The sequence below is a fragment of the Agelaius phoeniceus genome, chromosome 28 (genome assembly GCF_051311805.1).
Source record: "Agelaius phoeniceus isolate bAgePho1 chromosome 28, bAgePho1.hap1, whole genome shotgun sequence".
Lineage (NCBI taxonomy): Eukaryota > Metazoa > Chordata > Aves > Passeriformes > Icteridae > Agelaius > Agelaius phoeniceus.
The window spans coordinates 6,852,892-6,866,267 of NC_135292.1; positions in this window are offsets into that span (position 1 = coordinate 6,852,892).

Sequence of the window (13,376 nt, forward strand, 5' to 3'; positions counted from 1 at the left end):
GACCTTCAGAGGAAAACTCCACCCTTCTCCAGGATCCCTGCTCCAACAGAGCCACACCTGGCACTGCAGGAGGGCTGCAGCCACCACTGAATGGGACTGCTGCCAGCACCCTGACCCACACGGTGTCAGGCCCTGTTCTGACTCTGTCAGTGGGGTTTTTTTCGTCTGTACTACTGCATTTATATTTTTAATTTTTCCTAAAAAAGAACTGTTATTCCTATTCCCATATCTTTGCCTGAAAGCTCCTTAATTTCAAAATTATAACAATTCAGAGGAAGGGGTTTACATTTTCCATTCCAGGGGAGGCTCCTGCCTTCCTTAGCAGACACCTGGCTTTTCAATCCAAGACAATAACAAAGTTACTTGAACACCACAGATAGAAAATCCATTTTAATCTCTGCAAAAAGCCAATATTATGTGTCCATAACAATAAACCTCTCGCTGAATGATGGTAGATGTCAAAGTAACTTTGTTCTAAAGATACAGTTTTTATTTCTGTTGTTAATTAAGCTCAGTGAAATAGCTGCTTGTGTTAAACTGCCTGCTTGGATGGGATAACATCCAATGCACCCAGGATGAGGACACCTGTACAGATCTGCCAACTATCAGCACTCCCTGTCTGAAGTGAGCTACACTTTGGTAACATCTCATGTTTCATGCATGCAGTGGATGACCAGATGATTTAAAATGCTAATGAAATAAACTAGAAAGATTTAAAAATGCTCATAAAATAAACAAGAAAGGTCATTTATGTTCCTCAAAATAACAACAACAACAACAAGTTCTGGTTTAATGAAAGGTGGAATCTGTTGCTCTTAAGAGCAAAGATTCATAGCTGGAATAAAGAGTGTTCAGCCCAGCTGTTTCCACTATGAGGCCGTATTTCATCCCCCCTGAAAGTCCTTCATGTTTGCACAGAAAACTCTCCCTGCACAGCCCAATAAATTCCATCACTTCAGCTGGCCAAACAACCACTGTGGTCAAGTGGGGGCTGAGCAGCTTCCAGGATCCCAAGCAGCTTCAGAAGCTTCATTTTACACCTCCTCTTCTCCCAGTGAATACCCACCACCACCATCACTGTGGACCCATAGCTATGGATCACTGGCCTGGCCAGCACAGGGCTAATGTTTGCATCAGCCAGGAGGAGCTGCTCTGCCTGCCTGTCTGTCTCAGCCTCAGCCCTGAGACCCCAAATGCCTCCATTCTGGCCCAATCCTTCCTGGTGCTGAGCATAAGAACTCGTGCAGACAAGAGCAGGGAGGGAATCTCCCCAGCCGTTTATCACCTCAGCAACAAGACCTTGGCACCAGGCTGTTATCTGTAGCAGAAAGCAGCAGCAGGAAGGAGACACCAGATCACCAGCCCCAGGCCATGGCCCTGGTGCTGTCCTTACCAATGATCAGTGTCTGCAGCTCTCCAGGAGCTCAGGGAGCAGGGATGCTCCTCACCATCTCATCTTACCCATGCACCCAAAGCCACGGCCAGCTGTGTGCTCCTGCCCACCAGCACATGCCAAGGCACAGCGTGGGATTCTTGGGGAGGTGTCCTCTGCAGGGCCAGGAGTTGGACTTGGTGATGCTTGGGGGTCCTTTCCAGCCCAGGATATTTTGTGATTCTAAGGCTTTGGCCAGCCCAGGTTTCAGCCACCTCCCTGATCCAGGTGTGATTGACCCCAAACCAGATCTTGCCTCTGTCTACCCTCCAGTGCAAGGAACATGTTGCATCTACCCCAGACCCCTGCTTGTGTCTGATGGATCATGCTGACCTTTTCAACATATTTCTTGGAGTATTAGAAAACATTATCTGACAAAAAACAAAAAAAAACCAAAAAAAAAAAAAAAGAAAAAGAAAAAACAAACCAAAAAAACCAACAAACCAACCAAAACAAAATCAATTTGGGTAATGATGGCCTTTTGTTCCAGCTTATCCTGCACCAAACTCCACAGATGGTAACTCTGAACATTTCCCAGACCTTCACAGCAGAGCTTGGAACTGTGTCTCTGATTTATTGGTTGTTTCATGACACATGCATTTCTCCTATATAATCCCAGTGTTTTGCTTAGAAGCCATATTATAACTGGGAATCAACCTTCTTCATTTGAACATCTAGGACAGATTCACACATCATTTCACCATTAACTAGGAGAGACTCAGCCTTGCAGATCTTTCAGGTTTTAAGCCTGGCTGTGTTGTTTCAGTTCTTTGCTGCTGCTTGTGTTTTGTGAAAAAAAAAAAAAAATAACCAGACTTTGGGACTTTCTGTTGTGGCTTGAAGAAGAACACTGGTTGTTTCATCGCTGTTGTGAGACATGTGTTACCCGGCTCATTAATTCACAACAGTTCTTGTTTTCTCTGCCTTTTTTCACGCTGATGTGATACATTTGTGAAGTCCAGGGTTGTACTGCAAGTGATTAATGCTGCAGTAAAGTCTGATAAACTGAGATTCCAACAAAAAAGTGTGAAAAATGTAACCTCTAGTTCTGAAAGCTCACATATGACAAAACCCATAAATCACCCCAGAGGCAGTCATTATGGTGAGTTACTAACTAGATTATGCAGCTGCATTTGTCATCATTTCCCATTACGTAGAGAATAAACCTGTCAGGCTGATTTATGGCAGAGGGCTCCACAAGATGGGAACTGGCACCTGTACTGTTCTGTGGAAACGATGAGAAATGCTGTGTCTGCTCAAGTGCGGAATGGAAAAGGAAGGAGGGGAGATAACTGTTCTTTGAAGGCACTGATTCAGGGACAAAGACTTCAGAGAGGAGTCATGCTTGCACCCATGGGATGGCAGGAAGAGTATCCACCAACCTGTCCCAACAGCAGCAGCAGCATCAGAATGCGTTCTCCAGAGGTGGAGGGAAGAGAGGAGAGAGGAGGTCTTTTGAGGGGACCAAAGTCAGTCATGGAGAAATCCTAGAATCCTGGAATGGTTCAGGTCACAAGGAATCTGAAAAACCATCTTGTTCTAACCCCTGCTGTGGGCCGTGACAAACTGAACAGCTGAATGCCTGGCTACTCAGGGGATACTCAAGGTTTTGGATTCCATGCCTGTGCATCTACCGTGGAGCAGCTGGGTCTGCTGGGAGCAGATGGCATCCACCTGAGCTCAGAGCAGGCCAAAAGATGGGCAGATGTGGGACTGAGCAGGGCGAGGGACATCCCTGCACAGCAGCGCTCTGACAAGAGCAGCAGTGGCCTCCTCTCAGTGCCCTTCCCCGAGCAGCAGCCGCTGAACACCATGGTGGCTACACAGATGCTTTTGGCTCTGCAATCCCTTTGTGCTCAAAGGCCACGCTGGGCATTTCAGCTGGGCTGGAAGGTCTGGCTGGGCAGGGAACAGGCAAGAGGCACTGCTGGTGTGAGCTCCATGTGCTCACTGGGGACACAAGGAAGATTCTGTTCATCCAAAGAAAAACACAAGCAGCCAGTCCCTGCTAACACAGCAGTGCGACTCTGTCCAGAGCAGCTCAAATTCTCTGCCAGAACCACCCCCCTGCACCTTCTTGATCTGAAGGGGACTAGAAGTGGTTTCACTGAAGTTCTTTATTTCTGCTGTCTGATAATGGGAAGGTTTCACAGAAGACTTGGATGGACTGGATCAGGGAAGAGTCAAGCAAGAAAAACTGAGCAACCATCACCCAACCCCACTCACAGAAGAACAAGTCCCATTAGGAAAAGCACCTCAGGTGTTTTCATAGTTGATATTATGTATCCTACTCAACATTATGGATTATAATCTTTTCCATTTGGAAACTTATCAGAGGGGACTTCTGCCTGCTTTGTGGAGGGAGCCCCTGGGGCCCATCCCCTCCCAGAGGGGCTGCACTTGCTGCCTGCCGGGGCTTTCATTGCTGGGCCCACTGGGAGCCCCTGAGCTGGGCTGGGCACCAAGGGCGGGGCTGGCCCGGCTGTGATGCCTCTGGCCCCTGTGACACCAGGGGCAGCGTGTCACAATGGGGGCAGCTGGAAAAGGCCCCCGCAGGTAACGCTGGCCCAGCACAGCCTGGGCAAGCGGTGAGTGCGCACGTGGCGGGGCTCGGCCGGGCCAGGGCCGGGCCACAAGCGCCGCACCCGGGCCTGCATTGTCCCCCTGCACCCAGGGCCAGCCCCTGGGGCCGGCGCCTTGGCCGGGGCACGGGGCTGCTGCTGCTGGCCCACTGGCACAGGCCCTGCTGCCTGCCAGCTGCCCGGGGCCCTCTGCTTCTGCCCTCACAGCCCTGCGCCTCCGGGCCTCACTTCAGCCCCCACAAGCTCCCTTGGCAGCCCCAGTGAAAGCCTTGTCTCTCTCCTCCTGCAGACCATGGCGCACAGAGCAGTCCTGGCTGGGCTTGTGCTGCTCCTCTTCCTGTTCCCACTTTCCGTGGTGGACAGATTTCACGGGGATGGGCAGCCCCGTGCAGAGGAGATGAAAGCGGCCCCCCCAGAGCCAGCTGAGCCTGGCTGGGGACCCTGGCTCCTGGCTGCCTTGCGCTACCTGCACCAGCTCTGGCAAATTGCTCAGCCGCTGCTCCTGCTTTTGGGCTGGTGGCTCAGGCGCAGAAGGGCAGCCACGAGGCAGAGAGCAGCGGCCCAGAGAGCTGAGGAAAAGGCCAGAAGGAGGAAGGTGGAAAGCGAGCGGAGAAGGCGGCTCCTTAGGAAGAGATTCAAAGACATGGAGCAAATGCGCCGGGCCACGAAAGAAATAGAAAAGCAAATGGCCAGGCTGATTGGAATGAATAGGGATACAAACAGGATGCTGAAGGTAGGCAGGGCAGGCTTTTGGAGGAGCACAGGCAGTGGCTGTGTGAAGAAAAGCTTCCTGCTGGAGATGCTCTCTGGGCCGGCCAAGGCGAGCCGCACATCTTTGTGAGCAGCCGGCGCACAGAGCTGCGCTTGCTGCCCAGCACAGCCCTGCACCGGGGCACAGGCTCCGGGCTCCTGACACACCCTGCCCCTCTGCCCTCTCTCTCCTCACGGGATCTGTAGGAACTGCATCTATTTTAACCCTTTCCCATACAGAGCCTTTGCATCTGCTCGGAGGAAAGCACCATCTGAAGCCATCGGGCGCAATGTTTGGAGATTGATTCAGATTCTTAAATAGTTTTGAAATATTTAAAATATCTTATTTAAAAATAGTTGTCTTTAGAAACATTTTCAAAACTTTTTATTACTATAATGTGGATTAATACTCTTGTAAGATATCATAAATATTTTAATAATATGTAGTAATTAAATAATGGCACTTTTCTTTAGATTATATAGAACTTATAATTCATCAAAATTACCAAGAATTATTGCAGTTAACCAAAACTGAAGTATACTTTATTTCTGTTTAAAACAGCAAATGTTGCTTAATCTCCATGGTCCAATAATTATTTTGTGTCTTGTTTAATATTCATATATACAGTATATAGACTGTCGCTACGAATGCCTATAATCACAATTGGTTAATTTAAATTACACTCTCTGCCCTCCTGTCTCGGGAGGGTGACTTCCCTCAGGCAGCTGCAGTCCCTGTCAAGATACAATAAAGGCAATGCCTGAACAAACGCTGTGTCTGTGAGTGTCCATGCTGGACTCAGGTGTCAGCTGTGGGGAATTCCTGACACAGGGGCACCACAGCAGCCCTTGGCCATGCAGAGGCTCCTTTCCTCCCCTGCAGCAGCTGCTCCTTTGGTGCTGTGATCCAGCCTCTGCTCTGCGCGATGCCAAATGCAAGAAAACCAGGAGTGCCACCACTCAGACTGTCACTCGGGTCCCTGCAGAGCTCAGGAGCCACCATGGCTGTGTGGGTGTGGAACCTGCAGTGGGCCATGACAGCAGGGACAGCAGGGACAGCAGGGACAGGGGGACACAGCACAGCAATCACAGCCCGGCTGCCCTGGGACAGGCCCGGCAGGCAGACAGGACACGGGGCAGGCAGGAGTCCCCATCCTCTCTGTGCCCTCCTGAGCACAGGCACATAAGGGACAGGGGCAATGGGGACACAGCCGGCCCCTCTCCTCTGGGAATATCCCACCTGCCCAGGGGCCCTGACAGAACGCAGGGGCTGAGGCTCTGCAAGGGGAACCCAAGGGTGAGCAGGAGGACCTCCAAGTTACATCTGCCCACATTCTGCATGCAAACTGCTGCGTGGAGGAGAAAACCAGAGGGGCCTTGCCACAGCAGATCCCATCTGAGGGAAGGTGTTCTCCATTCCAGCACACGGGTGCCCCATGCAACATGGAGCACATGAATGCACTTTGACACCAGATTCTCAGCCCTGCTCGAGCGCTCTGGCACAGCAGGAGCGGCCATTCCCTAATAACACACGGGTTTGCAACTCTTGTGCAAAGCAACACAAATTGCCTCTCTCCTCCTGCAGACCATGGTGTCCAAATCAGTCCCTGCCCTGCTGGTGCTGCTCCTCTTCCACTTCCCATGGCCCGTGGTGATCAGTTGGGATGAGGATGCAGAGCTGGGCAAAGAGGGCCTGGAGCAGGCTACCCCAGAGGCACCCGAGCCTGCCTGGGGACCCCTGCTCTGGGCAGCCGTGCAGCAGGGGCCCTACTGGGCTGCTGCTGAGCTGCTCTTCCTGCCTTTCTTCCTCTGCCTCAGGCCCAGAAGGGCGGCCATGAAGCAGGGAGCAGCGGCCCGGAGAGCTGAAGAAGAGGCCAGAAGGCGCAGGATGGAAATCGAGCAGAGAAGGCTTCGGGTGTCTGTGGAACATTCCCGGGTTTCTGGGGAACATTCCCGGGTGTCTGGGGAACATTCCCGGGTTTCTGGGGAACACTCCCGGGTGTCTGGGGCTCTCCTGGCCCCGTTCCCAGCCCAGGTTCCCGGGGTTCAGGAGCTGCCCTGGTGCCCGGGCCCCGCGACATCGCCTGGGTGCACTTGGAGCCCGAGGTGCAGGCGGGCGCCGCCCGCGAGGCCCTGCAGGGCTTCAGCATCACCCAGAGCAGCGCCAGGAAGATCTCCTGCGCCAAAAAGGGACCCAGTTTCCCACCCAAATCCCCTCTCTCCATCCCAAATCCTTCTTTGTGCATTCCAAATCCTTCTTCTTTCACCCCAAATCCCCTTTCCCAGCCCCCAGGGATTTTGGGGCTCCAGAGGGGTTATTGGGGTTTTTCCCAGCATTGTACCCAGGGTCTCTCTGCAGACATTGCACCTGGAGCTGCCCCAAATAATCCCCAAATAACCCCAAATTTTGGGACTGGGGGCGGGGGGGGGGGGGTGGTGATTCTAAAATTCGGGGTTTTAAGGTGTTTGACCCCAAACTTTGGGAATTGGGGGGTTTGATCCTAAAATTTGGGGGTTGGGTGGGATTGATCCTAGAATTTGGGGTTTAGGGGATTTTGACACCTCAGGGTTTGGGGATTTTTGACCCCAAACTTTGGGAATTGGGGATATTTGACACCCCTGGGTTTGGGATTTGGGGGTTTTTGTTCCCAGGATTTGGCGTTTAAGAGGTTTTTTTTCCCCAGGATTTGGGGATCAAGGGGTTTGACACCCAAACTATGGGGATGAGGAGGGTTGGACACCTCAGATGTTTCAAACCTCAGGATTTGTGGTCAGGGTGTTTTGGCCCCAAAGTTCGGGAAATGGGGGGATTGATCCCAGGATTTGGGGGGATTTAACCCCAAAGCTGGGGGGATCAGGGGGATTTGACACCCCAGGTTTTGGGATCGGGGGGATCTGACTCCAAAGTTTGGGATTGGGGGTTTAGACCCCAAACTTTGGGGGTTGGGGGTGTTTGACACCTCAGGATTTGGGATTTGGGGGTGTTTGACCCCAGACTTTGGGAACGGGGGGTGTTGGACACCCCAAATGTTTCAAACCCCAGTATTCGGGGTCAGGGGGATTTACCCCCAACATCTGCAAATTGGAGAGTGTTTGACACCCCAGGATCTGGGATTTGGGGGGTTTAAGGCCTAAAATTTGGGGTTCGGGCCGGGGGGCGGGGGGGAGGTTGAGATCTCAGAGTTTGGGTCTGGGGGTGTTTGGCCCCCCCCAGTGTTTGAACCCCCAGGATTTGGGGTCCGGGGGTGTTGACCCCAGGATTTGGGGTGTTTGACCCCAATGTTTGACCTCACCTCGGGTTTGGGGTCGGGGTTGAGATCAGGGACATTCCCTGGAGCCAGCGGCGGGATCGGGATCGGGAACGGGATCGGGAAGCGGAACAGGAACGGGGAGGGTCCCTGAGCCAAAGCCGGACCCCAACCCCAGGGAGAGGCCCCGCCGCAGTCCCGGAATGGCCCCATCCCCACAATCCCGGAGCCCTCCCCAGGCCCAGCCCCTCCCCGGCCGCTGAACGGAGCCTCCCTCAATCCCAGCCCGCCCCGATCCGGGCCGGAGCCATCCCCAGAGCCTCCCCCATTCCCGGCCCGGACCCTTCCATCCCTTTTTGGGGCGGCTCCTGCAGCTCCCCGCCCATTTCTGGGGGTTCCAAAGGGCCCCGCGGACCCTCCCCATTTTGGGGGTGTTGGGGGGGCCCCAGGGCCGCCCCGAGGGCCGAGGGGGGATCGAAAGCCCCAAACCCGAGGGCCTCCTGGGGGTGCCCAGTTCCTCCCGTCCCCAGCCCGAAACAGATCCTGGCCAATCAGAGCGCGGGGCGCTGATGACGATTCTGTTGCCGGGCAGAAACTCGGCGCACTGGCCCCGCCCGGCGATTTCCAGCGAATCAGCGCCCGGCTCGGCTGTGACTCATCGGGTGCCGGGCAGAACCCAGCGCCTTCCACAGCGCTGGCCAATCAGAGACTGCGCGGGGCCATTCCCAGCCAATCAGAGCGTTTGTCGCTGATGGCTCTCAGTGTCCAGGAGCGGAATTTGGGGCGGGGGGCGGTGACCCCGGCGATGGGGATGGGAGTGCGGGGGCAGCTGGGGCCGCACTGGTGGCACTGGGGGCGCTGGGAGCCCCCCCGGCCGCGGGGGGAGCGGGGGCGCGGGGAGAAGGGGGGCGGGGGGGCCCCAAATTCAACCAAAGGGGGGTCGGGACCCCCAAAGGGAGCAGGAGGGGCCTGGAACCCCCAAAACCAAGCACGGGGCAGGGGATTGGGGACTGGGGGAACGATGGGGAAGGGGCGGGAGAGCGGCGGGAAAGAGGGGGATGGGACCCCCAAATTGAGGTGGGAGGGAGCTGTGGACTGGGGGAATTCTGTGGACTGGGGAAACCCCCATCAAATCCCATTAAAATCCCATAAAAATCCCATTAAATTCCACTCAATTTCCATTAAACACCATTAAAATCCAATAAAATCCTATTAAATTCCATTAAAATCCCATGACATCTCATTAAAATCCCATAAAATTCCATTACAATCCCATCAAATTCCATTAAAAGTCCATAAAATCTAATTAAAATCCCATTAAATCCCATTAAAATTCCTATTAAATCCCATTAAATTCTATCAAAATTCTACTAAATTCCTATTAAAATCCATGAAAATCCCATCCAATCCCATAAAATGATCCCAAACCCACACAGAATTGGCCCTGAATGGTAAAAACCCAACAATGTGAAAAATTACCCCAAATTATCCCAAATTTACCCTGAATAACCCAAAAAAATCCCCAAATAACCCCAAAGGCACACAAAGAACCCAAATCCCCCAAATGACCCCAAATCCCCCAAATGACCCCAATCCCATAAATGATCCCAAATCCCATAAATGGGACTGGGAGAGGGGAGGAGAGGGCAGGGAAAGGGGGAGTGGGACAAACTGGGCGAGGAAATCAAACTCTGCAGTCAGACAGAGCAGGGATTTGTGTATCCAGCGCTGGGAGCGAGGGGGATCTCTCTGGCAAAAACCCACTCGGTCTCCTTTGGCCTCCAGCTCCATTTTAAAAGTCACAATTACAACACTTCATTAGCATAGTCACATTTGCATAAAGCTGTGTCCCGGTTTTACAGCCGTGTGTGGCTTCAGCGCCTGCGTCCGCTCCTCCTGTGGCGGCCCTCAGTCTTCTGGTGCTCTTTTGATGAAGGCTTCTGTCGTCCTCCTCACGTTGGAACTTTTTACCTGGACCATCAGCCCATGCCTGGTGCTCCTTGTTCTTCAGTCTAACCTGGTCTGAGCTGATTTTGCCCTTTGCAAGCTCTGTTCAAACTTGCTCTCTCGCTCTCGGTGCGTTTGTTGTGTCGCTGGCTCTGCTCTCTCTCTTGCTCTGCTGCCTCGCTGGCTTTGCCTGCATGGGAAAAATGCATGTATTTTATGATTGGCTTTTCGCAAATATTAAAATGAATATTATATGTCTGCTGTTAGAAAGTAATGCTGTATTAATTCTCTTAAGTACTGTGTTAAATATAGTTTTAGGTTATAAAAATTGTTAAAATAGAAACGATGCTATGTAGGATTCTTGTTTTAAAGAAAGGACTCGCAGTGAGATAGCAGCCACAGGACACCTAAATCTTTCAGAGAAAAAGAATTTCTTGCCCTCTTATCAGAAGAAATGAACTTCTTCCCACCTAGAAGGCACTGTTAGGATTCGGAGGAAGAAGGTGGCACTGCCCAGACAGAATCCTGTGTTTGAATGGAATTTATGCATCATGGATGAAGTGTATGAATATGCAACAGGCTGTTGTTTTTAAGGGTTAATCCTTTGTTAACGGGTGTCCCTTTTCGGACTCGTGCTGCCCAGAAAAAGGTACCCGGACCTCCATAACCCTTTCTCTCTATTGTCTCATATTGTCCTAATTCAAATTGTCCAAATTATTATTTCTCTAATTGTATTGCTATTTTTATAACCATTTTATTACTAATGAACTTTTACAATTTCAAAATCAAGTGATTGGCGTATTTCACACTGCACATCTCGCTCCAGGGCTGCTTGTGCTGAACCTTTCCTTGCACAGCCCTGAGGATTCCCCCAGCCCGGGCTCCCAGCAGCTCCAGGCCCGGCCAGGAGGAGCAGCAGGGCCAGGGCTGGCCGGGCGTCCCCCCAGATGTGGCCCCCGCTGGTGGCACAGCCGGACCCTTGGGAGGCTGCCTCAGGCTTTATTGTCCACCAGCATCCCAGGAGGGAGCAGAAAATCCTCCTGCAGACGCTGATTCCGGAGGCTCCCAGCGCTTCCTTGTCTCCAGGAGCTTCTGCCAAGCCCCAGTGAAACCTTGGTGCCACATTGTTCCACAGCCTCACAACGCTCTCCTGGCTCCCGTGAGGTCCCTCTGTGTCCCGCTGCAGCCTTGGCTCCATCAGGGTCTCCTGGCTCCCATCAGGGTCTCCTGGCTCCATCAGGGTCTCCTGGCTTCCATCAGGGTCTCCTGGCTCCATCAGGGTCTCCTGGCTCCATGAGGCTCTCCTGGCTTCCATCAGGCTCTCCTGGCTCCATCAGGCTCTCCTGGCTCCATCAGGCTGTCCTGGCTTCCATGATGCTCCACTCTGTCCCAAGGGGCATCCACGGCTCAGCTTTGGAGCCCTGCAAGATCCAAAGGTTCCCCCAAAAAAACACCAGCCCAGGGACCCCCAGGATATTTGGGCTGAGCTCCCGCTGCCCAGGCACCTGCATGGAACCCAAGTGACCGCTGGGACTCCATGGAATGTCCTGGAACAAACTGTCCCTGGTCAGACAGGGGTGCCATGGAACACAGGTGCCACTGGGACACGGACACTGCCCATGGAACCGAGTGTCCATGGGGACAGAGCCGGGCCTGATGGAACACTGGAGAACATTGTCACCCCATGGAATCCATGGAACCAGGTGTCCATGGTGACACTGGAGAACATTGTCACCCCATGGAATCCATGGAACCAGGTGTCCATGGTGACACTGGAGAACATTGTCACCCCATGGAATCCATGGAACCAGGTGTCCATGGTGACACTGGAGAACATTGTCACCCCATGGAATCCATGGAACCAGGTGTCCATGGTGACACTGGAGAACATTGTCACCCCATGGAATCCATGGAACCAGGTGTCCATGGTGACACTGGAGAACATTGTCACCCAATAGAATCCATGGAACCAGGTGTCCATGGTGACAGAGCCGGGCCCAATGGAACCTACTGGAACACAGGAGAACATTGTTACCTGTTGGAACCCGGGCTGCTGAGAATTTTGGACTTTCTGAGCTGACAGACACTGACCCCCAAGAGAACACTGCATTTGACCTGAGGCTGTGGAGAAGGCTTCCAAAATGGAATGATGGAACTGGGATTATGGGTGTGGAGTTTGAATAGAAGGGTGGAATATCACATGGTGGACAACTTGGAGTTTAAGATTTTAGAGTATAGTAATATATGTAAAGCAAGATGGAGGTTTTAGGGCGGAGGCTGATCCTTTTTCTTTGCCTTCTTCTTCTTCTCCTTCTCCTTCTCCTTCTTCTCCTTCTCCTTCTCCTTCTTCCTTCTCCTCCTTCTCCTTCTCCTTCTCCTTCTCCTTCTCCTTCTCCTTCTCCTCCTTCTCCTCCTTCTTTACCTTCTTCTCCTTCATCTCCTTCATCTCCGTCTTCTTCTTCTTCTCCTCCTCCTCCTCCTCCTCAGGTTTGGGTGGTATTGTGTAATTGGATAAAAAAGTCCCTTATGTTGGGAACAGGCGATTGGTTATTGGGTTAAAAGTAAAAATAATTTAGGTGTCATTTCTTAATTGGACAGTTTATCCTCAAAAGACCTTGCAGAGAGACAGATGGGGCTCCATTTTTACCTTGTTAGCGAAGCACTGCAGAACTCACAGCTTGTGAGACTGTTCTAGAGACAAGAGCTAATGAACACCTGAGTCCAAACAAGAAATGCTGTCTTGGGATTTCATCCCGACCTTGGCAGAAAAGAAGCAAAAGAATTGACTGTTACCCCACGGAATCTCGTGGAACCAGGTGTCCACTGTTTCACGGTGCAGCCTCAGAGAGTGGAGAGACCCTTGTGGCACCATGGAATATCCTGAAACCATGGCTCCCCTGTGACAAACCCAGGCTTTATGAAACCAAGGACACCAATGGGATGCAATGGAATCTCAAGGAACCAAGGGTCAACTGTCAACACATCAGCTTCTCAGGAAACCAAGGCAAACACTGTGACACAGAGAGGGGCCCTCATGGGACCCAGGAGACCATGGTGACACCATGGTGGGATCTCATGGAACCAAGTGTGAATTGTTACAGGACCCAGGAGACCATGGTGACACCGTGGTGGGATCTCATGGAACCATGATCCCAGAGTTTCATGGCTCAGCCTCATGGAGCACTGGAGACCATGGTGTCCCAATGGGAATACATGGAACAAAGGCTCCTTAGTGACACAGCAGGGCCTCATGGAATGCAAGAGATAATCCTGATGGAATGGAAACTCATGGATTCAAGGGTCCACTCTTTTGCTGCATGGCCTCATGGAATGCTGGAGACCATTGTGGCACCATGGAAACGAATGGCACAAAGGCTCCACTGTGACCCAGCAGGGCCTCATGGAACCAAGGACACT